The sequence below is a fragment of the Dendrobates tinctorius genome, unplaced genomic scaffold (assembly GCF_039654945.1).
Source record: "Dendrobates tinctorius isolate UK_male_01 unplaced genomic scaffold, ASM3965494v1 ptg000017l, whole genome shotgun sequence".
Classification (NCBI taxonomy): domain Eukaryota; kingdom Metazoa; phylum Chordata; class Amphibia; order Anura; family Dendrobatidae; genus Dendrobates; species Dendrobates tinctorius.
The window spans coordinates 1,975,871-2,002,927 of record NW_027361685.1 but is presented as its reverse complement, the minus strand read 5'-3'; the positions used below and the strand labels follow the sequence as shown (position 1 = coordinate 2,002,927).

General features: G+C 43.1%; 1 long non-coding RNA gene across 1 annotated transcript; it reads left to right on the top strand.

Annotated features, from left to right (window-relative positions):
- On the top strand, positions 1-25,693 carry LOC141082242 (uncharacterized). The gene is made up of 2 exons (XR_012230478.1): positions 1-61; positions 25,334-25,693. It is a non-coding gene; the product is annotated as an uncharacterized lncRNA (long non-coding RNA).
- Positions 25,694-27,057: the final 1,364 nt, after the last annotated feature.

The window sequence follows — 27,057 nt, the reverse complement described above, 5'->3', positions numbered from 1 at the left end:
AGAGCAGTCATATATGTGGCGGACGCTCCTGGACCTTCTGCTTTCTGGGCCGGTTCCTCCTGTAAGTCCTATTAACCCTTCCGCCCCCTGTCTTCTCCTTTCTGACAGGACAATCTCTGAATTCGGACAGTGTGACAGGAATTTCAGCAATGTGGAAGGAAGAAATGACAATTTTACTGTTTTCCTCACAGAAATGTCACTTTAGCCCCAAATATATCATTGTCCTAAAGGTGACAGGAGCGCTGAGGCCGCACAGTGCGCCGTGTCTAATGAGTGCCGATACCCCACAGGCTCGGGAGGGAAGGGGCGCCATTGTGGCTGGGATAGACGGCGGACGCCGTGTGACGTGTGAAGAGCTCTGACACCAGAACAGCAGAGACCCCACAAGTGGCCCCATGTTACCCCCTCCACCTCTGGGGGCTCATCTAGGGGGCAGGGAGGATTATTAACCCTCAGGGGTCACAGAATTGTGTAACATTGAGCGGAGGAATGAAATGTTCCCAGTAAAATGTCGCTCCGTCCCCAAGTCTGTAATTATCACACGGGAGAAGAGGAGAAAACAGAAACCACTTGTTCCACAATTTCCCCTGAGCGCCGATACCCCATAAGGGGCCGGACACTCCTCAGGAGGGAAGGGGCGCCATTGTGGCTGGGATAGACGGTGGACGCTGTGTGAAGAGCTCTGACACCAGAACAGCAGAGACCCCACAAGTGGCCCCATGTTACCCCCTCCACCTCTGGGGACTCATCTAGGGGGCAGGGAGGATTATTAATCCTCAGGGGAATCGCTTGTGTAATACACGACCGCTCCAAAGTTTGGGGTCACCCAGACAATTTTGTTTTCCATGAAAACTCCGACTTTTATTCATCTATTGAGTTGCCAAATTAATTTAACCCCTTAAAGGGAGTCTGTCACCCCATTTTAGCGCTATAAGCTGGGGCCGCCGCCATCAGGGGCTTATCTCCAGCATTCTGTAATGCATTCTGTAATGCTGTAGATAAGCCCCCGATGTAACCTAAAGATAAGAAAAACACGTTAGATTATACTCACCCCGGCGTTCAGTCCGGTCCGATTGGTGTCTCCTTCCCGTCCGGCGCCTCCCATCTTCATACGATGATGTCCTCCTAACTTCTCCCTCGGCTCCTGTGCAGGCGTGCTTTATTGGCCCTGTTGAGGGCAGAGCAGAGTACTGCAGTGCGAGGGGCCGGGAAGGTCACAGAGGTCCCGCGCATGCGCACTGCAGTACTCTGCTCTGCCTTCTACAGGGCAGATAAAGTACGCCTGCACAGGAGCCGAGGGAGAAGGTAGGAGGAGGACGTCATCGTATGAAGATGGGAGGCCCTGGACCGGACTGCAACACCCCCCGCCCCCCGGTGAGTATAATCTCACGTGTTTTTCTTACCTTTCGGGTTACATCGGGGGCTTATCTACAGCATTACAGAATGCTGTGGATAAGCCCCTGATGGCGGTGGCCGCAGCTGATAGGGCTAAAATGGGGTGACAGATTCCCTTTAATAAACGGAGCTTTTTTCATTTTTCGCTCCCCTTATTTCCAGAGCCATAATTTGTATATTTCTCCGTCAGTATGGCCGTGTGAGGGTTATTTTTTGCGGGGTGAGTTGTGCTTTTGAACGACACCATTGCTTCTACCATGTCTTGTACTCAAAATCGGGAAAAAAATTCCAAGTGCGGTGAAATTGCAAAAAAAGTGCAATCCCACACTTGTTTCTTGCTTGGCTTTTTTGCTAGGTTCACTAAATGCTAAAACTGCCCTGCCATTATGATTCTCCAGGTCATTACGAGTTCATAGATACCAAACATGTCTACGTTCTCTTTTATCTAAGTGGTGAAAAAAAATACAAAATTTGCTAAAAAATAAGCACAATTTTCCAAGCCCCGTAACATCTCCATTTTTCGTGATCTTGTGCTTGGTGAGGGCTTATTTTTTGCGTACCGGGCTGATGGTTTTAATGATACCACGTTTTTGCAGATACATTCTTTTGATCACCCGTTATTGCATTTTAATGCAATGTCACGGCGACCAAAAAAAACGTAATTCTGTCATATGATTTTTTTTCTAGCTACGCCGTTTAGCAGTCGGGTTCATCCTTTTTTTATTGATCGGGCGATTCTGAATGCGGGGATACCTAATATCTGTAGGTTTGATTTTTTTTTTTATTTTATTTTGATTGGGGCGAAAGAGGGGTGATTTGAATTTTTATGTTTTATTTTCTTTCATTTTTAAACACTTTTTTGTTATTTTTGGCATGCTTCAATAGCCTCCAAGGGAGAGTAGAAGCATGCCATACTTGATCGGCTCTGCTACATATGGGAGATGAGCAGATCGCCCATATGTAGCAGTAATACAGCATTGCTATGAGCAATCTGACGGCAACAACCATAGAGGTCTCTATGAGACCTCTGATTGTCATGGCAACGCGTCGCTGACACCCGATCACGTGACGGGGGTTGGTGATACGCTCATTTCCGGCTGGACGCCGGAAGTACTAGTTTAATGCCCGCTGTCAGTGTTTGACAGTGAGATTTAACTAGTTAATAGGCGCGGGCAGATCTTGATTCCGCCCGCGCCTCTTGCCGGCACATGTCAGCTGTTTATAACAGCTGACATGTCGAGGTTTTGAAGTGGGCTCACCACCGGAGCCCACATCAAAGCAGAAGATACTGACCGCTGATGTACTATCCCGTCAGCGGTCTGTAAGGGGTTAAAATCTCGTCCAGACATTGACAAGGTTCGAAAAAAAGATTTTTATTTGAAATAATAATTTTCTCCTTTAAACTTTGCTTTCGTCAAAGAATGCTCCCTTTTCAGCAATTTCAGCATTGCAGACCTTTGGCATGTGTACCATACGGTCAAGCTGCTCCCACAACTGCTCAATGGGGTTGCGATCTGGTGACTGCGCTGGCCACTCCATTACAGATAGGATACCAGCTGCCGGTTTCTTCCCTAAATAGTTCTTGCATAATTTGGAGGTGTGCTTTGGGTCATTGTCCTGTTGTAGGATGAAATTGGCTCCAATCAGACTCTGTCCACAGGGTATGGCATGGCGTTGCAAAATGGAGTGATAGCCTTCCTTATTCAAAATCCCTTTTACCTTGTACAAATCTCCCACTTTACCAGCAAGAAAGCAACCCCAGACATCACATTACCTCCACCATGCTTGACAGATGGCGTCAGGCACTCTTCCAGCATCTTTTCAGTCGTTCTGCGTCTCACAAATGTTCTTCTGTGTGATACAAACACCTCACACTTGGATTCGTCTGTCCATAACACTTTTTTCCAATCTTCCTCTGTCCAATGTCTGTGTTCTTTTGCCCATATTAATGTTTTCTTTCTATTAGCCAGTCTCAGATATGGCTTTTTCTTTGCCACTCTGCCCTGAAGGCCAGCATCCCGGAGTCGCCTCTTCACTGTAGACGTTGACTCTGGCGTTTTGTGGGTACTATTTATTGAAGCTGCCAGTTGAGGACCTGTGAGGCATCGATTTCTCAAACTACAGACTTTAATGTACTTGTTACTCAGTTGTGCAGTGGGGCCTCCTACTTTTCTTTCTACTATGGTTAAAGCCTGTTTTTGCTCTAGGAGTAGTACACACCGTTGTACGAAATCTTCAGTTTTCTTGGCAATTTCTTATATAGAATTTCTAAGAACGAGAATAGACTGTCAAGTTTCACATGAAAGTTCTTTTTTTTCTGGCCATTTTGAGAGTTTAATGGAACCAACAAATGTAATGCTCCAGATTCTCAACTAGCTCAAAGGAAGGTCAGGTTTATAGCTTCTCTAATCAGCCAAACTGTTTTCAGCTGTGCTAACATACTTGCATAAGGTTTTTCAAGGGTATTCTAACCATCCATTAGCCTTCTTACACAGTTATCAAGCACAAAGTACCATAAGAACACTGGAGTGATGGTTGTTGGAAATGGGCCTCTATACACCTATGAAGATATTGCATTACAAACCAGACGTTTGCAGCGAGAATAGTCATATACCACATTAACAATGTATAGGGTGTATTTCTGAATCGTTTAATGTTAGCTTCATTAGAGAAAACTGCTTTTCTTTAAAAAATAAGGAAATTTCTAAGTGACCCTAAACTTTTACATGGTAGTGTGCTTTAATATTAGCCGTATTTCCTGTTGGCAGGTATACCTTTTCTTTTAGGATTTGATAAAAAACTTCCACCAGTGGAGAAGAAACCTCTTCTACTAATGTTTTGCAGAACTCCCCTGGCAGCCCATCTGGTCCGGGGGCCTCGCTATTTTTCAGGGAGTTAATAGTGTCTAGTATCTCTTCCTTTCTTATTGTAGAGTTGAATCTTTCTCACCTTCTGAGACTGTTGGGAGGGATAGTCTGTCTAGGAATGTCTTCCCCTCTTCTCCATCTACTGGTTCTTGTTCATACAATGTGTTATAGTATTTATGCCAGCTGTCATTTATGATTTTTGGGTCTGTTTGTGGTGAACCTTTGTGATCATTCAAGCTACCTATAAATATCATAGGTGTTCGACCTTTTGCCAAGCGAGCCAATAATGAACCAGCCTTATTAGGCTGGTTTCACATTTGCGCTTTTGTGCGCTGCGCATCGTGCGCACCCGTGCGCACTGCGCACCTATGTTTAACATGACGTGCGCATGGTCTTGCGCACGGTTGCGTTTTCGTGCGCATGCATTTTTTTGTCTTTTGCGCCAGGCGCGCCAGACGCAACATGTTGGATTTTTTGGTGCGCCCTGTCTCGGCAAAAAAACGCATGCGCACGCTTGCGCACGGAATGCGCAAAAACAACACATTGAAGTCTATGGGAACGCATGCGTGAGCATGGTCTTGCGCACGGTTGCGTTTTTTTGCGCATGCGTTTTTGAGTGAAACAAGTCTAGAATGTTCTCTAGACAATGGAAAAAATGTCACACCTAAAAACGCATGTGCATAAAAAAAAGCAAACGCATGCAAAAACGCATGTAAAACGCAAGCAACGCTGCGTTTTTTTGACGCATCAGCGTGCGCATGATGTTAAAAAAACGCGCGTTTGTTTTGCGTTTTTCTTTGCGTTTTTTATGCGCACGATGCGCTGCGCAAAAAAACGCTAATGTGAAACTAGCCTTACCGTATCTAAAAATTCAGATGTTTTTTGGTTCCCCCTTATTCTTTCTAGTCTGTCCAGCTAAAGGTCAAATTCCGCTTTAGCTTTGATCCATTTATGCCTATTTTCTAAATTGGGTCAGTTAACCCCTTAACCCCCAAGGGTGGTTTGCACGTTCATGACCAGGCCAATTTTTACAATTTTGACCACTGTCACTTTGAGGTAATAACTCTGAAACACTTCCATGGATCCCAGTGATTCTGACATTGTTTTCTCGTGACATATTGTACTTCATGTTAGTGGTAAAATTTCATTCAATTAACTTGCGTTTATTTGTGAAAAAAACGGAAATTTGGCGAAAATTTTTAAAATTTCGCAATTTTCCAACTTTGAATTTTTATGCCCTTAAATCACAGAGGTACGGCACACAAAAAACTTAATAAGTAACATTTCCCACATGTTTACTTTACATCACCACAATTTTGGAACCAAAACTTTTTTTTGTTAGGAAGTTATAAGGGTTAAAAGTTGACCAGCGATTTCTCATTTTTGCAACACCATTTTATTTTTAGGACCACATCACATTTGAAGCCACTTTGAGGGGTCTATGTGATAGAAAATACCCAAAAGTGACACCACTCTAAAAACTGCACCCCCTTAAGGTGCTCAAAACCACATTCAAGGAGTTTATTAACCCTTCAGGTGCATCACAGGAATTTTTTGAATATTTAAAAAAATGAACATTTAACTTTTTTCACAAAAAAAATACTTCAGATTCAATTTTTTTTATTTTACCAAGGGTAACAGGAGAAATTGGACTGCAAAAGTTATTGTGCAGTTTGTCCTGAGTACGCTGATACCTGATATGTGGGGGGGAACCACTGTTTCGGCGCATGACAGAGCTCAGAAGGGAAGGAGCGCCGTTTGACTTTTTCAATGCAAAATTGGCTGGAATTCAGATTGGATGCCATGTCACGTTTGGAGAGACCCTGAATTACCTAAACAGTGGAAACCCCCCACAAGTGACCCATTTTGGAAACTAGACCCCCCAAGGAACTTGTCTAGATATGTGGTGAGAACTTTGAACCCACAAGGGCTTCACAGAAGTTTATAACGTACAGCGGAACAATAAAAAAATCATATTTTTTCCACAAAAATAATCTTTTCACCCCCAATTTTTATTTTCCTAAGGGTAACAGGACCCTAAAAGTTATTGTGCAATTTGTCCTGAGTACGCTGATACCCCATATGTGGGTGTAAACCACTATTTCGGCGCATGGCAGAGCTCGGAAGGTAAGCAGCGCCATTTGACTTTTTTGGCTGGAATTGAGATCGGACACCATGTCACGATTGGAAAACCCCTGATGTACCAAAACAGTGGAAACCCCCCACAAATGACACCATTTTGGAAACTAGACCCCCCCAGGAACTTATCTAGATGTGTGGTGAGAACTTTGAACCCCCAAGGGCTTCACAGAAGTTTATAACGTACAGCCGTACAATTAAAAAATCATATTTTTTCCACAAAAATGATCTTTTCACCCCCAATTTTTATTTTTCCAAGGGTAACAGGACCCTAAAAGTTATTGTGCAATTTGTCCTCAGTACGCTGATACCTCACATGTGGGGGTAAACGACTATTTGGGCGCATGGCAGAGCTCGAAAGGGAAGCAGCGCCATTTGACGTTTTTGGCTGAAATTGAGATCGGACACCATGTCGCGTTTGGAGAGCCCCTGATGTACCAAAACAGTGAAACCCCCCACAAATGACCCCATTTTGGAAACTAGACCCCCTAAGGAACTTATCTAGATGTGTGGTGAGCACTTTTAAACCCCCAGTGCTTCACAGAAGTTTATAATGACTGGGCGTGAAAATAAAAAAATCGTATTTTTTCCACAAACATGATCTTTTAGTCCCCATTTTTTTTATTTTCCCAAGGGTAACAAGAGAAGTTGGAACCAAAAGTTGTTGTCCAATTTGTCCTGAGTACGCTGATACCTCATATGTGGGAGTAAACTACTGTATGGGCACACGTCGGTGCTCGGAAGGGAAGCAGTGACGTTTTGTAATGCAGACTTTGATGGAATGGTCTGCGGGTGTCGTGCGTTTGGAGAGCCCCTGATGTACCTAAACTATTGAAGCTCCCCACAAGTGACCCCATTTTGGAAACTAGACCCCCCACAGAACTTATCTAGATGTGTGGTGAGCACTTTGAACCCCCAAGTGCTTCACAGAAGTTTATAACGCCCGGGCGTGAAAATAAAAAAATCATTTTTTTGCACAAAAATGATATTTTTTTCCCCCAATTTTTTATTTTCCTAAGGGTAACAGAAGAAATTGGACCCCAAAAGTTGTTTTGCAATTTGTCCTGAGTACGCTGACACCCCATATGTGGGGGTAAAACACTGTTTGGGCGCATGGCAGAGCTTGGAAGGGAAGGAGCACCATTTGACTTTTTCAACGCAGAATTGGCTGGAATTGAGATCAGACGCCATGTTGCATTTGGAGAGCCCCTGATGTGCCCAAACAGTGGAAACCCCCAATTCTAACTCCAACCCGAACCCCAACACACCCCTAACCCTAGCCCTAATGGGAAAATGGAAATAAATACATTTTTTTATTTTATTATTTTTCCCTAACTAAGGGGGTGATAATGGGGGGTTTGATTTACTATTTATGGCGGTTTTTATGTTTGGCGGCTGTCGCACGCTAAAAGACGCTTTTTATTGTAAAAATAGTTTTTGCATCACCACATATTGAGAGCTATAATTTTTCCTTATTTTGACCCACCGAGTCATGTGAGGTCTTATTTTTTGCGGGACGAGTTGACGTTTTTATTGGTGCCATTTTCGGGCACGTGACAATTTTTGATCGCTTTTTATTCCGATTTTTGTGACGCAGAATGAACTAAAACCAGCGTTTCATGAATTTCTTTTCGGCGTGCGTTTACACCGTTCCACGTGCGGTAAAATTGATAAAGCGGTTTTATTCTTCGGGTCAGTACGGTTACAGCGATACCTCATTTATGTCATTTTTTATGTTTTGGCGCTTTTATGCAATGAAAACAATTTTATATAAAAAATATTTTTGCATCGCTTTATTCTGCGAGTTATAACTTTTATTTTTTCGCTGATGATGCTGTGTGGCAGCTCGTTTTTTGCGGGACAAGATGATGTTTTCAGCGGTACCATGGATATTTATATGCGTCGTTTTGATCGCGCGTTATTGCACTTTTTGTTTGGCGGTATGATAAATCATTATTTTTTGCTTAGTTTTTTATTTTTATTTTTTAAGGGGTTCGCTAAAGGGGTTAACTAGTGGGATAGTTTTATAGGGCGGGTCGTTCCGGACGCGGCGATACCAAATATGTGTACTTTTATTGTTTTGGGTTTATTTTATTTCCAAAAAATGAATTTATTAGGGAATTTTTTTTTTTTAAATTTATTTAGCGATTTTTTTTTTAAATTATTTTTACACCTTTTTTTTTAACTTTATTACATTGTCCCAGGTGGGACATCACTGTCCTGTGACAGATCGCTGATCTGTCACATCACAGATCACTGTGACAGATCAGCGATCTGTCACAGGCAGTGCTGCAGACTTCCTCATGCCTGCACTTTGCAGGCACTGAGGAAGCCGGCTCCCTGAAGGCCCCCAAAGGTCCCCGTCGCCATCTTGGATCCGGGGACCTGCAGGGATAGAGCCCCCCGCAGCAGCGCTGCACATTGCGCTGCTGTGAGGGGCTCAGGGAAGCACGGAGGGAGCCCCCTCCCTGCCGATGCTTCCCTTTAACTCCCGGTACACCGCGATCGTGTTTGATCGCAGTGTGTAAGGGGTTAACGTGTCGGGGGCGGTCCGTGACCACCCCTGACACATTGTGCCGGGTGTCAGCTGTGATAATCAGCTGACACCCGGCCGCGATCAGCAGCGCTCACCACGTGGGGGCCGCTGATCGCTGTGACCTACTATCCCGTCCCTGGGAATGAAGTCCCAGGGCACATGGACGGGATAGTACGTCACATGGCAGAAAGGGGTTCTGTGGGAATTGCGAACATGTGCTGCACTTGCGGTTTTGAACTTGCAGTGAAACAAAAAATCACAGCTAGCAGCGTTGTTTTCCGTTGCAGCAATACAGCATTTGCCGGATCTGCCGCGAATGGCATAAATGGCTGATGTGACAGTAGCCTAAGTCCCTGACAACAGTGTCTGCATTAGTCATCCTCATCAATGGGGGGCAGCACTAAAAGTGCCCAGGGCAGCACAAACTCTAAACACGGCCCTGAGCGGAGGCTCCTGTTTGGGATAATAAGCCAACATGATCACAGCTGCTCCAAATGAAAAGAAAATTAGTTTATTACAATGAGAGTTCGTTCACATAACTATATGATATGGTCGAGAACTATCCGATGTCTTATCAGATCGCGCTAGACCCAATATTATACCATGGGGCAGAGCAGAGCTGTACTCTCTATCTCATACTAATTCAGCATGAGAAAAAAAATCACAGCCACTGGCCACCTCCTGATGGGCACCATGAAGAATGTGAAGTGACCAGATAAAGTCCATCATCACCCTGCACCTTGGCTCAGCCGGACGGGGCTCTTCTCTAGCACATGATGCTCACGAAGGAGTCACAAAAGCATTTTTTTACCAGGCAGATATTCTATATCCTGTTCAAATTGTTTTTATTGAAAATGTCCTAATTATTATACAATCCAGGTAATGACGGTCACAGAGGAGCGCCAGCCGTGCCTTCTCTGGGGAGATCAATGCAGCTCCAGCCGGGTGCCTCCAAAGAGGAAGGAGGTTGCGATGCTGGATGAACCCGGTCGGACGGAGCTCAAAGAGAGGGGAGTGTAGATTTAGAATCTTCTTATATTAATCACATTGGACTACATTAATAAAAGAAGATTGTAAATCTACATTCCCCTCTCTTTGCGCTCCGTCCGGCCGGGTTCATCCGGCATCGCTAATTATTATACAAAATAGAGTTAAACAAAATAAAGGAAAAGAAAAGGAAAAAAAAAGGGGAAACAAGGGAAAATAAAGGAAAATGGGAGAAGGAACTATCGCAAAGCAACAACAGTTATTCTATCTCTGATACATGTACCAAGAGATACTAAGATCAAGGGTAAGACAATGGAGTTATCATTTCTTTCACATTATCTCACCATTGTGATAATGAAACCATCACATATTATGTAAGCTATGTTCCTGATCAGGGCTGCCAAAAGGAATTTCAGGGCCCCATACTGGCAAAATTTTTGGGCTCCCTTGAGACTCCGTCCAGGCTCCACCTCAGTTCTGCCTCCACTCAAGCCCCACCTACACCCCTCAAACTTTCCACAGTCCCACCACCCACTCCTGGAAAAACTCTTCTACCCCATCCTCACCAATCACACAGTAACTGTTCCCATGGAACTGTATCACATACATAACCATCAGCTTTTATTTTGACCAACGGATTTTTTAAGCCTGCCACCACGACAAGGTAGACTCTTCTGGCAGGGCCCTACTCTACTCTAACCTATTAAACGTTTCTTAAAATATCCAATCATCTTATTAGGAATATTTTCTATTTGTTTTTCTTTAAGGGAATGTGTCACATACATTTTTTAAACTAATTGAAATCCTATTGTTATAATCTTTTTTGTATAATCTGTATTTCTGATTGCAGATTATTGTATGCTGTTTCCTGAACATTTATGGGAGCTGCTCTCTTGCCTGTTTGGAGATATGGATATTGGACATTTACATGTGTATATATATCATAACACATTATAGGGGACTCTATTTCCTTGGGAGAGTTTTCTATTCATGTTCTTACGTTTAGTGACATTACATGCAGATGTCATTGTGCAGGAAGGGGGAAGAGGTGAGCTGTGACATTACCTACTGGGAATGGTGTACCCTGTTATCTCTCATTGTAATCCTGCTTGTTATGATAATGAGGTGACTGCTAATAAGGGATCTCTTCTGGAAGTGCCAGTCTATTAGAAAAGTTGTTTCTGTTTATTTTATGATATAAGGGGTTACATACTTTCTTGCAAAACTTTATTAACTATGATTAAAAGGATTAGCCATGTTCTGGTTATTGGTCACGAATGTGTTTGAGATGATAGGGCTCTTACTAATATGGCCTTTCTTGAATTACAGCAACAAATATGAAATATGGGAAATAGAAATATAGGCTATGCTGAATTTCTGCACTAAATGCCTTTTAATCATCTCATATAATTGTAGATTGTGAGCCCTCGCGGGCAGGGTCCTCGCTCCTCCTGTGCCAGTCGTGACTTGTATTGTTTAAGATTATTCTACTTGTTTTTATTATGTATACCCCTCCTCACATGTAAAGCGCCATGGAATAAATGGTGCTATAATAATAAATAATAATAATATACTCATTGGTTAATAATGATAACTAGAGAGTGGACAATGCCCAAAACATAAAAGCTTCATAACACATTCCCACTAAATATTTTGCTAGCTAAATCTATTTTCATAGGAGTCATTTAGTTAAATCCTTTGGTCAATTACATAAAGTGCAAAATTACAGTGACAATAACAAAAGAGAAAACAAAGAAAACAGACAAAACAAAAACAACACATATAACAATAACATATAACACAATGAAAATAAGGTCATTTTGTGAGATCAGAGAAACATAATATAAAAACAACAAAGAGTATTGCACACAATCTAAGGAACTGAAGTAGGTCCGACCCCCCCCCCCCCCCCCCCTTTGTTCCTGCTCACCGGGCACCATACACTAGTAAGGGCAGTAATGCCCTGATGGTGGCCCTGTTCCTGCCTACATGAAGTATGGAGCTAGTCTACATAGATCATGGGATGTCAGGCATCCATTCCTGGCTACCTACAGTTGCCATTTCATCTAAGTATTCAGTCAATCTATATTAAAAGGAAACTTCTCACCCCCCCAAGGTCATATATGACCTATTAATATGGGCACACAGGTAATAGGTGCTAGTCCTACCTGTATGCCTCATATTAACGGTCTTGTTGTGGAGAAATGTTATATTCTGTCTTTACATTAATGATTTCTTCCAGGCTCCGGGGCATTCTCTGCCTGGAAGAAATCCCTGCCCCCTCTCCTCATTACAATACTACCCTCCTCCCATCAGCGCCAGTAATAGCCCCAGAATCCTGCGCCTCAGCCATGCACCTTGTCAGCGCTCACACCAGAGATTACTGGAGCGGAAGGCGCCGGCACCTGTGCAGAAGATCCCTGAGTGCAGTACCCATAGAAGGGAGGATGAGATATGTATTTCTGGGGGAGTGCAGGGCGCAGGAGTGGGATTCCAGGGCCAAAACTGCCGTGCATGAGAGGGTGTTAGTATTACAATGAAGAGAGAAGGCAGGGATTTCTTCCAGGCAATGCAAGCCCCAGTGCCTGGAAGAACTCATTAACGTTAAAAAAATGTAACATTTCTCAATAACAAGACCATTAATATGAGGCATACAGGTAGGACTAGCGTAACATTTCTATTACCTGTGTGCCCGAATTAATAGGTCATATACGTCTCGGGGGGTGACAGATTACCTTTAAAGCATAAACACACATAGATAAGAATTAATATATATAATATGATGACGACAGCCGTCCAGACCTGCATCCCACCACAAGAAACAGTCCAGAGTAATCCCTGGAGAATGCTATCATCCTCAGTGACACAGTGAGGGGCTATGCTCCCCCTTCTGATCTCAGGCTATTTACTCATCTAGGAGTGTCTGCTCAAACTGTTGGGGTACAGCTGTGGGACCCTATTTTCAGAGATGATGTCCTCCACCCAAGTCTCAAAAAGCTAAAAGGGTCTTCAGGAGAGGTGGGTAGTCAAGCTAGCCTATCAGACGGTCATCTCTGTAGCTGTAGTCATCCTTCCTATGGTACTATTCAGGGGTGGACATGTTATTAGTACAAATTGTGAAATTGCACACGGGCCAAGAGGTAAGGGGACCCATTTCCACCTCCAAAGCAGATACAATTATGCATTATGATGAGTTATTGGGCTGATCTTTAGCATAAAGACATAATATATCCACAAGACCATTAATATGAGGCATACAGGTAGGTCTAACGTAACATTTCTATTACCTGTATGCCCATATTAATAGGTCATATACGTCTCGGGGGGGGTGACAGATTACTTTTAAAGCATAAACACACATATATTAATTCTTATCTATCTAATAGGATGACGACAGCTGTCCAGACCTGCATCCCACCACAAGAAACAGTCCAGAGTAATCCCTGGAGAATGCTATCATCCTCAGTGACACAGTGAGGGGCTATGCGCCCCTTCTGATCTCAGGCTATTTACTCATCTAGGAGTGTCTGCTCAAACTGTTGGGGTACAGCTGTGGGACCCTATTTTCAGAGATGATGTCCTCCACCCAAGTCTCAAAAAGCTGAAAGGGTCTTCAGGAGAGGTGGGTAGTCGACCTAGGCTATCAGACGGTCACCTCTGTAGCTGTAGTCATCCTTCCTATGGTACTATTCAGGGGTGGACAGGGTTGGACATGTTATTGGTACAAATTGTGAAATTGCCCACGGGCCAAGAGGTAAGGGGACCCATTTCAACCTCCAAAGCAGATGAAATTGGGCGTTATGATGAGTTATTGGGCTGCAAAGGATCCATATATTGTTCATGCACAGTGTCCCTCTTCCGCCTGTGTCTTCCAGTGGCTCCAATATATAATTAATTTCCTGCAGTGAGAATCACATCACATTAATAATTTCCAGGCAATCAAGCTCAACACCATCAATCCTATCACTACCAATACTGTGTGGGCTTTTGAAAAGTTGAGAGTAAATTGTTTAACCCAACTCTGATAGACCCCATCCAGAAAAAGGGATTCCATCCCTCCTTGGATATATCTCCAGCTTTTTGCTGCAGCTCCTTTCCTTTATCCATTATTGAATCATGTGCATCTTCTAGGAGCAGCATTGCTCACCTATAACAGCGCAAGTGCCCCCTTCAACTGCTAACAGGCAGTCAAGCGCCATTGTCTTCTGAAGGGCTACTATCCTCATTAGTGACATCACAAGTAGAAGCTAATGGAGGTGACGCCAACAACCAAAACATTTGGTGACATCACAAGTAGTAGCTTATGGGGGCAAAGCTAACCACCAAAACATTCCGTGAAATGACAAATAAGAGCTAATGTGGGCGGAGCCAAGAACCTCACTTCCATTGAAGCGCATTGCCCAATATACTAGAGATCAAACGATATGAATCCTCCAATGTGGGGGAAGATTTGACTAGCTTTACTGCATATGGAGCTAATATGTATATACATCGGTGTTGTGCAAGGATTTCCCAATATTGGTTGGATTTATATTTTTGATCTGGACTGTATATTACTATATGTCTCAATGACATCCGACAATTACATAGTTATCTTCATGTTACATGCAGGGTGGATAAAAATCTTGATTTTTTTTAAAAAATCAAAAAAATCAGATTTTTTTGATTTAAATCATTTGATTTAAATCAGATTTTTTAATCAAGTTGTACACAAGCAAAACTTTGTCTTTTTGCAAATCTAATTGTTTTACACAAATAAAAATATTAAAACAGTTGATTATGAAACCTAATAATTTTTATTTGCACTATTAAACACTCAGAATTGAACTACAGAGAGTAAGTACTTTTTAACAATAGCCTATCTCTAACGTTTGAAGTAAGCAAACATCTTCAGTGAATACATCAGTCCTTTAAGCCTACTGTTTATTTAGGACTTTTTATAGGAAAACCAGTTGTCCTGCTTTAGCAGTTCCTAATCCTAAGCGGTTTCGGACTGTTGTGTGCACAAAACCAAATGAAGAAAACAATCTCTCTACTCCTGCGGATGAAGCCGATGCAGTCAGTAGCTGAGTAGCTAGATTTATTATCTTTGCTGGAAGAACAAGTGATTGCGACTTCCACCAGTCCAGTGGTTTTAGTTCATTAACGACGTTATCTGCAAACATGTATTTTTGAAATGGTGCAGATTCACACTTCAATTTCAGCACAGTTGCCACAATGTCATGGTTAGTATTGGCGAGCCACTCCATTGCAGAGTTGATTTCCGCCTCAGATAATTTTTTCCCTCTGTAGATGGGATGCAAGATATTGGCTAAATAGTGTTCTTCTTTTAATGCTTGGTCCTTGCGGTGCTGTATTGCAACCTTTACATTGTTTGAGAGGTTCAAGAGATCTAGAGAACCTTCTAAATCTTTCCAAACTTCTGTGGCATCAGCTATGGTTGCAGTATCTTTCTGCATTTTATCCAACGCAATCGATATTGGCTTTAACCTTTCCAAAAGGTCCTCGGCATTTCTCTTCACACCAAGATTTAATACTTTGCTTCGTATATTAGCATCAATTTTATCCCGATGTGTTTCGCAAATGGACAGTAATTTTGACCAGTTGTTAATAAACAGATCCAAGCAGTCAGCCAAGGTATTCCATCTAACATCTTGTGGTAGAACCAACTTCAGTCCTCCCATTTCCTTGTAGGTTGCATGTGCAAAATGATTATTGCGGAAATATTTAACAATTTCTACAACATGTTCCTTGACACCCAAAATATGCAGGTCTTTTGCCAAAAGATGCAACAAATGGGCAGAACAACCGTATGTAATGACATTTGTCATCCTGTGCCAGTTCCGCTCACATTTTTGCCACATTGCTTGCGTTATCAGTAACTAAGCTCCTTACTTTACATCCAAACTGTTCTTGGCATTGGTGAATTGAGTTCTTAGCAATTTCAAGTAAATATTCAGCAGTATGTGAATTTCCAGATGTGTCGATTGTGTCTGTAAGGTAAGTTTCACCATCTTCTGTTGTGACACAAGTGCAAATTATGGGGTCGTTGTGGATGTTGCTCCAACCATCCAAGCTCATGTTAACAACCTTGTCTTTCAAATATTTTGTACAAGCCGCTCTTTCTATGTCGTATACAGCCTGAAGATGTTTTCCTGAGATATCAAATCTACTTGGTGGTTTGTAGCCTGGTCTAATTCCTTCGATCATTTGTACAAACAATGGGTGCTCAACTAGTCGGAAAGAAGAATTGGTTGCAAATATGAATTTAGCAATTAATTCATCAAAATGTTCTTTCTGGCTCGTCGTAGTCTTTAAGATGAATTTTTCTACACTTTGCACGCAAAGTTTTTTTTTGGGCTGCTTTGTTGAAGTTGTACCCAGATATTGATTGTCACGTGCAGCACAAGCCATATTTGACCCTGAAAGCACAGAAATTAAAAATATAAATCGACTGCGTATTTGAAGAAATATAACGAAAATATTGAAACAAACTTTTTGAACAATGTAATGGTCCTCGTCCTATAAGGGCTGTCTCAAAAGTTATGCTACTCAAGGTTTCCGGTGAGGTTGCTGTAATACTGGTAACTAATATCAGAGCCTCAGCAACTGAAAAAAATTATGTCACAAGTTTTAAAAATGTTTTTTTTTTAAAATGGTCAATTTGGCAGACTTCAAAAGTGAATTGCAGCCTACAATAAAAAAAAAAAGCGTATACACACTTTATTTTTACTTAAAGGACATGTGCACCTTTATTTTTTAAGGTGCAGCCAGTCACAGTGTGCACATGTCCTCCCCCCGCAGCTCTCTTACCTCCGATGTCAGCGCTGCGGGGATCCGTGGCTTCGTTCTGCCCGTCCGCGAGCGCGCCTCCATTCATTTCAATGGAGCGTGCGGCCCGCTGACGTCACGCCGCTGGATCACTGCGAGTAGGCCGCAACCGGAGGACGGGAGGCGGACGGTCAAAACGAAGCCACGGATCTCAGCGCTGCGGGGATCGGAGGTAAGAGCGCTGCGGGGGGAGGACATGTGCACCTTAAAAAAATAAAGGTGCACATGTCCTTTAGCGTTAATTTTCTGTGAAATATTGCCTTAACATAAATTTAAATTCTATACTCCAGAACTACCAGTGCTAGAAATTTTTCTTTTCATAGACTTTAACCATCCCAGTAAAATGTCTGTTAAAAAAATAGGTTGTAAATTAATTGCCAGACTTAGTTACCACTAGTACTAGGCTCCTGGTGCATAAGAAGCTGTGGGGGTTCATTGACATTAGTTGTATCACTATCAACATCTTCATTTCCCTTCTGGTTGCAGTTTTCATAATGTGATTTCAAACGGCAAACAAGTCCTTGGATATCCTTTTGACAGTATTTGCACTTTGCTCTTGCACTTTTCTTTCCAAGATCTGCTGCTGGCATCTCAACAAAATGAACCCAAATAGGGTCTCTCTTACGACCTGCTGCCATGGCTCACACAGATCACTTATGAAGTTTGATGGTTACTACAGCCTGAGCCAAGCACTGCTGATGTTACTACAGCCTGAGCCAAGTACTGCTGACTATCCAACAAGTTTGGGCATGTCAACTGAATGCAGGGAAAAAGAAACTAAACCAAAACTGAATCCAAGCTAGAAGTGTGGAATTAAAGGGGCAGTATGAACAAAATGTGGAGGCTATTAATAGTTTATACAATTAAGACATGCTGCTTTTAAACACCTACCTATTGCCATATAGTAAAACAAAAAAGATTTTTACTTACTTTGGGGTCCCCCCCTCACCCTGGCGTTAGATCGTTGCCCCTACTTTCGTCCGTGTAACTATGGGCGCACATGCACACTGCTCTCACTTCTCATTTTAATCGTGATTTATATTAAAAAAAAAACCTTTTGATTTAAATCAGTGATTTAAATCATGATTAAAATCATGATTTAAATCGATCCGATTTAAATAGAAAAAAATCTTTTGATTTAAATCGTGATTTAAATCATGATTTAAATCGGCATGATTTAAATCAATCCACCCTGGTTACATGTGTTCCCTTTACAGGATATAACTTTAATCTCCCAGATTTGGATGATTCTCTAACAATACATGGCCTAAAAATCGAGAAGTCGTCATGTTCCAGTTCTGGCTGAGGGGATTCTCTCAATTATAACTAATCTATGGAGCTGATGAGCAAGAAAGTCAGAAGCCAGAATCATGTGATGGATAATCGGTAAATCGCTGTCATTTCTGGGCTTGAAGATAAATCCCGTCACACCCTATATATCTCCCTTTACTATTGGGAGAAGTGCTGTAATGCTTGGACATCTCCTAATCTGAGGGGTTTACTAATTATTTTGGACCTGCTTGTATTATATAGAATAAAGACTCCATAATGAATAAATAATAAATGAGAAATAGATGATAGAAGAGAATGAAGGACACAACAAGAGACGACATAGAGCCGACTTACCGCTCTCTCCACCGTCTGCAACTGTCAGACGGAATGTTGGCTCTGCAGCTCCATACACAATGTGTGTGATGTCATAAGGCAAGGGGGCGGAGCCAGAAACCTCAACATTCCGTGACATCAGCAGCAGGAGCAGCAGTTATTTAAAGAGACCAGAGCAGGCCATACAACCAATTCATTACCATATAAATGAAATTGACTCTAATTATCCATCTTGACCTCTTAAAACTTTCAAAAAATGCCACAATGTCATTATTACCATACATTGTAATTCCGGAGTAGTTTCCACTGATGTGGACAGTGATAAATCAACAATAATAACCCATATATCCCAGTATTACAGAAGATTAGATTATATGGATGGTTGGATGTGGAGGTGGACATGCTACTGTAGGATAAATGGCCAGTAAATAGGGGAGGACACTATAGACAATGTTATTATATACCAGGATTGGGCTATTAATTTTCCCAAGGGGCTATATGAGAGACCATAACATATTAATTACAATTATTACTTTATATTAATAATTGTATAACTTAATATTGAGTAGAATTAAATATGCTGACACCCCCTACATACCATATGAACCCATATACAGCCCCCTTTATACCTCTATATACTGTAAGAGCTCACACCTAGCTTCCTACATACAGTATGAGCCCTTACATAGCCCCTCCACATACATTGTAAGAACCCACCTAGCCTCTCTATATATAGTATGAGCCCCCACATATCCTCTATATTCAATATCAGCCCTCACATAGCGCTTTGTATATAGTATGAGACCAATGCTAACCAAAAAAGGGTACACTAATGTCAATAATAATCCCAAATAGAGTGCAACACCTAGCCTATAAACTAATGAAGCCAAAAGACACGGAGAAAAAGAAAAGGCAAATAACACGGTATACACCTCCGTATATAAAAAAGTGAAAAAACCTTTATTTCATCATGGACATGGTAACGTTAAAAACATTTAAAATACACAACAAACCAATAGCCTAAAACTCCCCAAAAGGCCCATAAGCCTTAAATACAACCCATGTAATGGGTGAATGGCAGCCCCCAGCATATGCAGAAAGAAAATACATGTGTCATACGGTGATAATGATAAATGAACCTATAAATACAAATATAAACAGAATGGGTGATGGTACATGCAGGATGGGACTAATCAACATCATTTCCCATTACACAGGTATAAACAGTCAGAAAATAGAGACTCCCACATATACCAAAGCATGTATGCAAAGAAGTCACCCTAAAATAGTTGTAACAATACAGATGACGTCAAAAAATGGGCATAACTGACTGAATGCTATAATGAAATAAAAGTATGATCACCCAAAATGAGAAAGCCAGACACTGACATGGGAGTGGCAAGAAGTCCCGAGGGGGACAAGAAGAGAGAGTGGGAAGAGGCCCCACGCTTATCGCCGCTTCGTCAGTCAGTTATGACTAAATCCAGTAACTGTTGACTACTGGTGACAGATACATAAGAAAAGAAGGAAGCGCATCACAGAAGAATCTAATATATAAAACTCAAAGTGTGTGTGTGTATGTATGTGTGTATGTCCGGGATAGGCATCCGCACCGTCGCAGCTACAGCCACAAAATTTGGCACAGTCACACGTCTGGACCCCAAGAGCGTCCTAAGCTATGTTGTGAGGCGAAATTTTAACCCCACGTGTTCCAATTCACCAAACAATTTTGCCCCTATCTACATACCGGGGGAAAAAGTGTGCGCTCGTCAAGCCCCGCCCCTCATTATGATGTCATAATGCCCCTCTTTGCATACTGGGGAAACAGTGGGTGCGTATCAAGCCCCGCCCCTCATTATGATGTCACAATGGTTGCCATGGCGACGCTGATATCATCATAGGTTGCAAGCCCCGCCGCCGCTCATTATGATGTCATAATGGTTGACTATGGGATGGAGCATGTGTGATGGGTATATGGGCACTGGACTATGGGATGGAGGATATGTATGACGGGTATATGGGCACGGGACTATGGGATGGACGATATGTATGACGGGTATGTGGGCACGGGACTATGAGATGGAGGATGTGTATGACGAGTATATGGGCACGGGACTATGGGATGGCGGTTATGTATGATGGGTATATGGGCACTCGACTATGGGATGGCGAATATGTATGATGGGTATATGGGCACGGGACTATGGGATGGAGGATTTGTATGATGGGTATATGGGCATGGGACTATGAGATGAAGGATGTGTGATGGGTATATGGGCACTCGACTATGGGATGGCGAATATATGATGGGTATATGGGCATGGGACTATGGGATGGAGGATGTGTGATGGGTATATGGGCACTCGACTATGGGATTGAGGATATGTATGATGGGTATATGGGCACGGGCCTATGGGATGGAGGATGTGTGATGGGTATATGGGCACTGGACTATGGGATGGCGAATATGTATGACGGGACTATGGGATGGCGGATATGTATGATGGGTATATGGGCACTCGACTATGGGATGGCGAATATGTATGATGGGTATATGGGCACTGGACTATGGGATGGATGATATGTATGACAGGTATATGGGCATGGGCCTATGGGATGGTGGATATGTATGACGGGTATATGGGCACGGGACTATGGGATGGACGATATGTATGACGGGTATATGGGCAAGGGACTATGGGATGGAGGATGTGTGATGGGTATATGGGCACGGGACTATGGGATGGTGGATATGTATGATTGCTATATGGGCACTCGACTATGGGATGGCGAATATGTATGATGGGTATATGGGCACGGGACTATGGGATGGACGATGTATATGATGGGTATATGGGCATGGGACTATGAGATGAAGGATGTGTGAGGGGTATATGGGCACTCAACTATGGGATGGCGAATATGTATGATGGGTATATGGGCATGGGACTATGGGATGGAGGATGGGTGTATGGGCATGGGACTATGGGATGGAGGATGTGTGATGGGTATATGGGCACTCGACTATGGGATTGAGGATATGTATGATGGGTATATGGGCACGGGCCTATGGGATGGAGGGTGTGTGATGGGTATATGGGCACGGGACTATGGGATGGAGGATATGTATGATGGGTATATGGGCACTGGACTATGAGATGAAGGATGTGTGATGGGTATATGGGCATGGGACTATGGGATGGAGGATATGTATGATGGGTATATGGGCACGGGCCTATGGGATGGAGGATGTGTGATGGGTATATGGGCACGGGCCTATGGGATGGAGGATATGTATGATGGGTATATGAGCACAGGCCTATTGGATGGTGGTATGAATGATGGGTATATGGGCATAGGACTATGGGATGGAGGATATGTATGATGGGTATATAGGCATAGGACTATGGGATGGAGGATATGTATGATGGGTATATGGGCATTGGACTATGAGATGAATGATGTATGATGGGTATATGGGCACTCGACTATGGGATGGCGAATATGTATGATCGGTATATGGGCATGGGACTATGGGATGGAGAATATGTATGATGGGTATATGGGCACTCGACTATGGGATGGAGGATATGTATGATGGGTATATGGGCATGGGACTATGGAATGGAGGATAATTATAATTTGTTATGACTAACCACAGTTAGTTACTATGCCCGGGCAGCGCCGGGCTCTTCAGCTAGTATAAAATAAAATTTAAGTCACCTTTATTCCATCCAGGTTAAAAATTAGAACATTCATGGTACAAGATTATTTTACAACTAAGGTCTTCAGCCAGAAACGCGTCAGAATGAACATGATTTTAATCTTGCACCATGGATGTTCTAATATTCAATCTGGAAGGAATAACTACTTGAATTCACATTCTGCTCTACCCTCCAGTTCTTTAGAAGGAACATGAAGCAATTTGCCAGCCTTTTAGGCAGATAGGTCCAAGTTACCATCTCCTAGTCTGTGGTTAGGCTAGCTCTGCCCCGTAGGCACCACTAGGGACTGTGGTGCCAAGAGATCTATTCTGTACAAGAACCGTCAGGGTCAGTTGCAGCTATTTAGTGTATAACCTATTTTCCCAAGTGAGTTACCACACAGGCATAACACCCCGATTTGCCTGAGCTACTTGTGAAGGAACGCCTCGTGTGCGCACATTTCCACAAGACAGCTACAGCTGCCGCTGATCTAGCAGTGCTTCAGCAGCTCTTGCAAGTGCCAGTTCACACACTGGTGTGTGACGTGACCATACTCTGGAACCCCACATTACATATGTTGGCAAGTGTTTGTGAGCAGCAGAGGGCAGTAGCTGAATACGAGCTACAACATGCCCGTCAGTATTCCGATCAGTCTCCGCACAAAACAACTGACAAGTTGGCATTACCATCGATTACCAATATACAACACTACAGAGAGAGGTTGAGCTTTGTCCGGGGTAACTGTATCCCTGTAGAGACTTGTTATTAACGCTATTATTTAGTCCTCTATCTCTTAAATCTGTGTAGTTATATCCTGTAAGTGAATATTCACTGATACATTGTCTCTAAATCTGGATAATTGTATTCCATTGGCCAGATAAATACCTTATATTCCAGTACCTGGGAAATTGTATCCCAGTAGTGATAGCTCTACTGCTTTATACAGTATACCTATCCTGCTGGCTAATGGTCTGGCTAAATTTATCCCTCTACTATCAGCAACTATTGTATTTCTAATTGCACTTTAATCTTATTATTGTATAATTTTTCAATAAAGGTTATATTTTAGTAGACTTTAGTTAGGGTTTATTTGCTGTCTCAGATTTTCCCTCTCCCCATATTGTATACGCATACATCTCTTCCTTGCCCCCCAAGCTGTGTATTCAAATCTTCCCCAACCCGTTACAATAAATCGTCAGTTTCTTCAGTTCCATTGGAGCACTTAGCACCGATGCTGTTTGCGCCTCTGAGGCGCTGGCGAATTACGTCAACAGGGTGATCACATGACTTGATCACGTTGCTGACATTGCCATATCCCGGTGGTCAGGGCTTCAATTGTGCTCAGTCTGTCTGAAAAATGCAAGTACAATTGATCACTGGGATCCGGCGCACTTCATCTTCTCTGAGCTTGACATCCGTCTCAGAGAACAGCCGACTCATAGTCTGCCTGGCCCATAATGCAACCTCCAGGAAATCTCCTCGGACCGCCGGATGAGTCGGCTCAATGGTGTTCCCTTGCCAGCTGATCCGGGGCAGATTCCCCTCCTGCCCTCCCCTAGACATGCCTCTGGATTAAGGCTAAATAACAGAAGCAGTTGCTGTTTTCTATAAAATTTATAAAAAGCAGTACATTATAGTAATACCTTGACTAACGAGTGCATCTACTTATGAATTTTGCAAGATGCGAGCCGTCGCTCTGTCAATTTTTGCTTTATGATGTGAGCCGAGATCTGAGTTACAATCGAGCAAGCTTACACCACTCACCTCGTGGTTACCCTGCCGTGCAAGCACCTCTGTCGTTGCTTCATTCTTCGACTATGGGTCCTAAAAAAGTGAGTTGCCCTGTCAGTTCTTTTTACCTGTTCTTGGGATTCAGGACCTTACCATCTTTTGCTGCACACAGGTTTTTGGTATTACCAACGTTGCCATTTTCCTGGGGTGGACTCTATTTTAAGCACTGCATGCTGCATGTATTTGACATGGGGCTGTTCATAGGAAAATGGTTATTTTTTGGTTAATTCTTCTGCTAATTTTGCTGTTAATGAATCTTTTTTAAAAACTCCTAATAAAATAATTGGTGTGCCTTTTGGGGGCTGGAAGAACGGATTAATTTCATTTTAATGGGGAAATTTAATTTGATATACAAGCAAAGAACTCAGTCTCAGAATGAATTAAACTCGTAAGTCAAGGTATCACTGTATATGGTCTTTAGTGATGAGCGAACATTCTCGGATAACGTCTGATCCAAGCATGCTCGGGTGTTATCCAATGCCTTCAGTGTCACCAACTCCCTGCCATCCCCTTGTCCGGTTCCAATACGGAAAGGTTCCAGGAAAGACATCTCAGCTACTCCTGCCTCGGTCGTAGACCCCGGATCCTTCTTGAGACAGTCCTTAAGCCGGTGCCCACCTGCACGATCCTCAGCCTGGGACCCCTTCCTGCTGTAGCAGCTCTATCCCCACAGCCGGCAGACTGTCTCTTTCACTGCTCCTTGCACCTTGCCCTTGGCAAGGCTGCCCGGGCTCTGCTGCCTATCCAGGAAGTGTCCTGACTATATCCCTATGCTCTGCCCTGCTCAACTCTGACTCCTCCCTACTGACAAACCTCTATGCTAACTGTACCTAACTAACACTCCTAATCTATTTTATTCTATTCCTTTTCTCTATGATGACCCCCTCTATTCTAATCCCCCTACGGTCCTATACTATCTAAGATCCTATCCTGGCCCTAAGCCTATACATCGTACATGACAGATATATCACATTACAGTACATAACAAGTATAATAACGTTAGTGAACAATGAGGTGCCACACGTAACCATGAGAACAGTGTCCAGGGAAGAGGAGGAATGTGAGGGTCCCCGCCACCTCCTTACACTCCTCCCTCCTAAAATATGGTCATCCCTAAACATGGCGGCACCTGTAAGCTTAAAACTGTTAGAATTTTGTTTAAAACATATACAGTTAGTACAGCCTATGTCCAATGCTGCTGAGGGTCAAACGTGACCCTGGCTCCACTTGGTTAGAGCCCCCCAACAAAAGAACTCAAGTTCCTTTAGTGTGGGTCCGACTGACCTCGGTCTCCTGGCTCCTGGGACCCATCTTAAAGGGAACCTGTCACCCCCCAGGGGCATTTTTCAGTTAAAGAGCCACCTTCAGCAGCACTAAGGCTGCATTCTGTGAAGGTGGCTCTTCTTTTTCTGACCCCCAGTAATGCCAAAATATTGACTTTTATAATTAGCTCCTCTTACCTGTAATGTGTTCCATAGGTATGATGTGTCCCCCATATCAGCCGCCTCCCATAGAACACCTGTGGAGAGATCTAAAAATGGCAGTTTGGAGAAGGCACCCTTCAAATATCAGGGACCTGGAGCAGTTTGCCAAAGAAGAATGGTCTAAAATTCCAGCAGAGCATTGTAAGAAACTCATTGATGGTTACCGGAAGCGGTTGGTCGCAGTTATTTTGGCTAAAGGTTGTGCAACCAAGTATTAGGCTGAGGGTGCCAATACTTTTGTCTGGCCCATTTTTGGAGTTTTGTGTGAAATGATCAATGTTTTGCTTTTTGCTTCATTATCTTTTGTGTTTTTTCATTTAAGACAAATTAAATGAAGATGATAATACCAAAGAATTTGTGTTTGTAATCATTTTCAGGAAGAAACTGAGTATTATCTGACAGAATTGCAGGGGTGTCAAAACTTTTGGCCACAACTGTAAACTTTGATAAGGGGTAGAAGAAAAACAAACAACAGTCCTTCAACTGTGACCATACTGGCTACCACTGACACCAAGTCCTGGTCCCGTCCAGGGCTCACTACCCTTTCACAGATACGGAACAGTCTCTCCTGCACTTCAATCCATGCAACTAGCACATCCAGTTCATTTTAGGGGCTGCCTTCACTCCTTGCTCTCCTTGCGACTGGAATAATGGGCCGCATTCTGGTCCTAAATTATTATAAACGTGTTGCCAGAAGACCAGCTGGAGGAGGACTCTCCGCTCTTTCTCCTGCTCCTTTCCTCTGTCAGCGGCTGATTCATGGTACCTGGAGCTTCCTGCTCCCGTGACCCGATTGTGGCCACCGCTTCCTTTAAGGGCGCCTCTGACTTTCTGTAGGGACTACGATCATTGCAGACGGCTGCACGCAATACTGCGCTTCCTGTGCCTGTCTCTCTTTGATGCTAGAGACCATTTTCACCGCCACAGCATACTGTCCACGGGGCCCTTGTTCTTTAATAAATGTCACTCGGTCCTATTCCTGAAAAGGACCGTCAAAACTAATGGACCCGGCATTCACATAGACCTTGTCCCCAGTCTCGACCTCATGGATGAATCATGCAGCCCCTTATATACTATGATGGTCCAACTGTCAGCACCCTATATAGTGCAATTGTACCCCAGAGCTCCCAAAAAAAGAATCCCTATACTCACCTAATCGAGATTCCTCATCCTCCGCAGTGTCTGTCTCTTCTTCTATCCATTCTCGCTGTGGATCTTTGCACCGCCAATGTTCCTTGCTTAGTGCTAGACTCCAGCAGGCCGAAGATAGAAGGGACGCCCACAGCTGGCTGGGGTAAGTGACGAAGCCAGTGACTTTGTGCTCCGTCACAACTGTTAAAAGTATGCGCATCTTGAGGAAGCTGATTCTGTTAGTAACATAGCAGATAAGGCAGCCCACAACCAGACAGGCCCTTCTGCCATTTGCCAGAATTGCAAGATGGCCAGTCTGGCCCTGCAAGGTCCTTAATCCTGCAAATCTTCTAGCGCACTTTGGTTCCGCTTGATTTTGGCTGGCCAGCAGATAGCAGTCTTTCCTCATTAATGGCACATCTTGCACTAATTTTCCAGTGGTCTCATCACTTTGTTACTTTCTTCCCCCCTTTGTGCTCGCCAGTCCTTGGGTGAGTGAATTCTTTGAGTTTGAGGTTTCCCCACAGGTAGGCCGATGTCAGCCAACTATTGCGTGCATTCCTGGGTCTTCTGGAATCAAACAAATT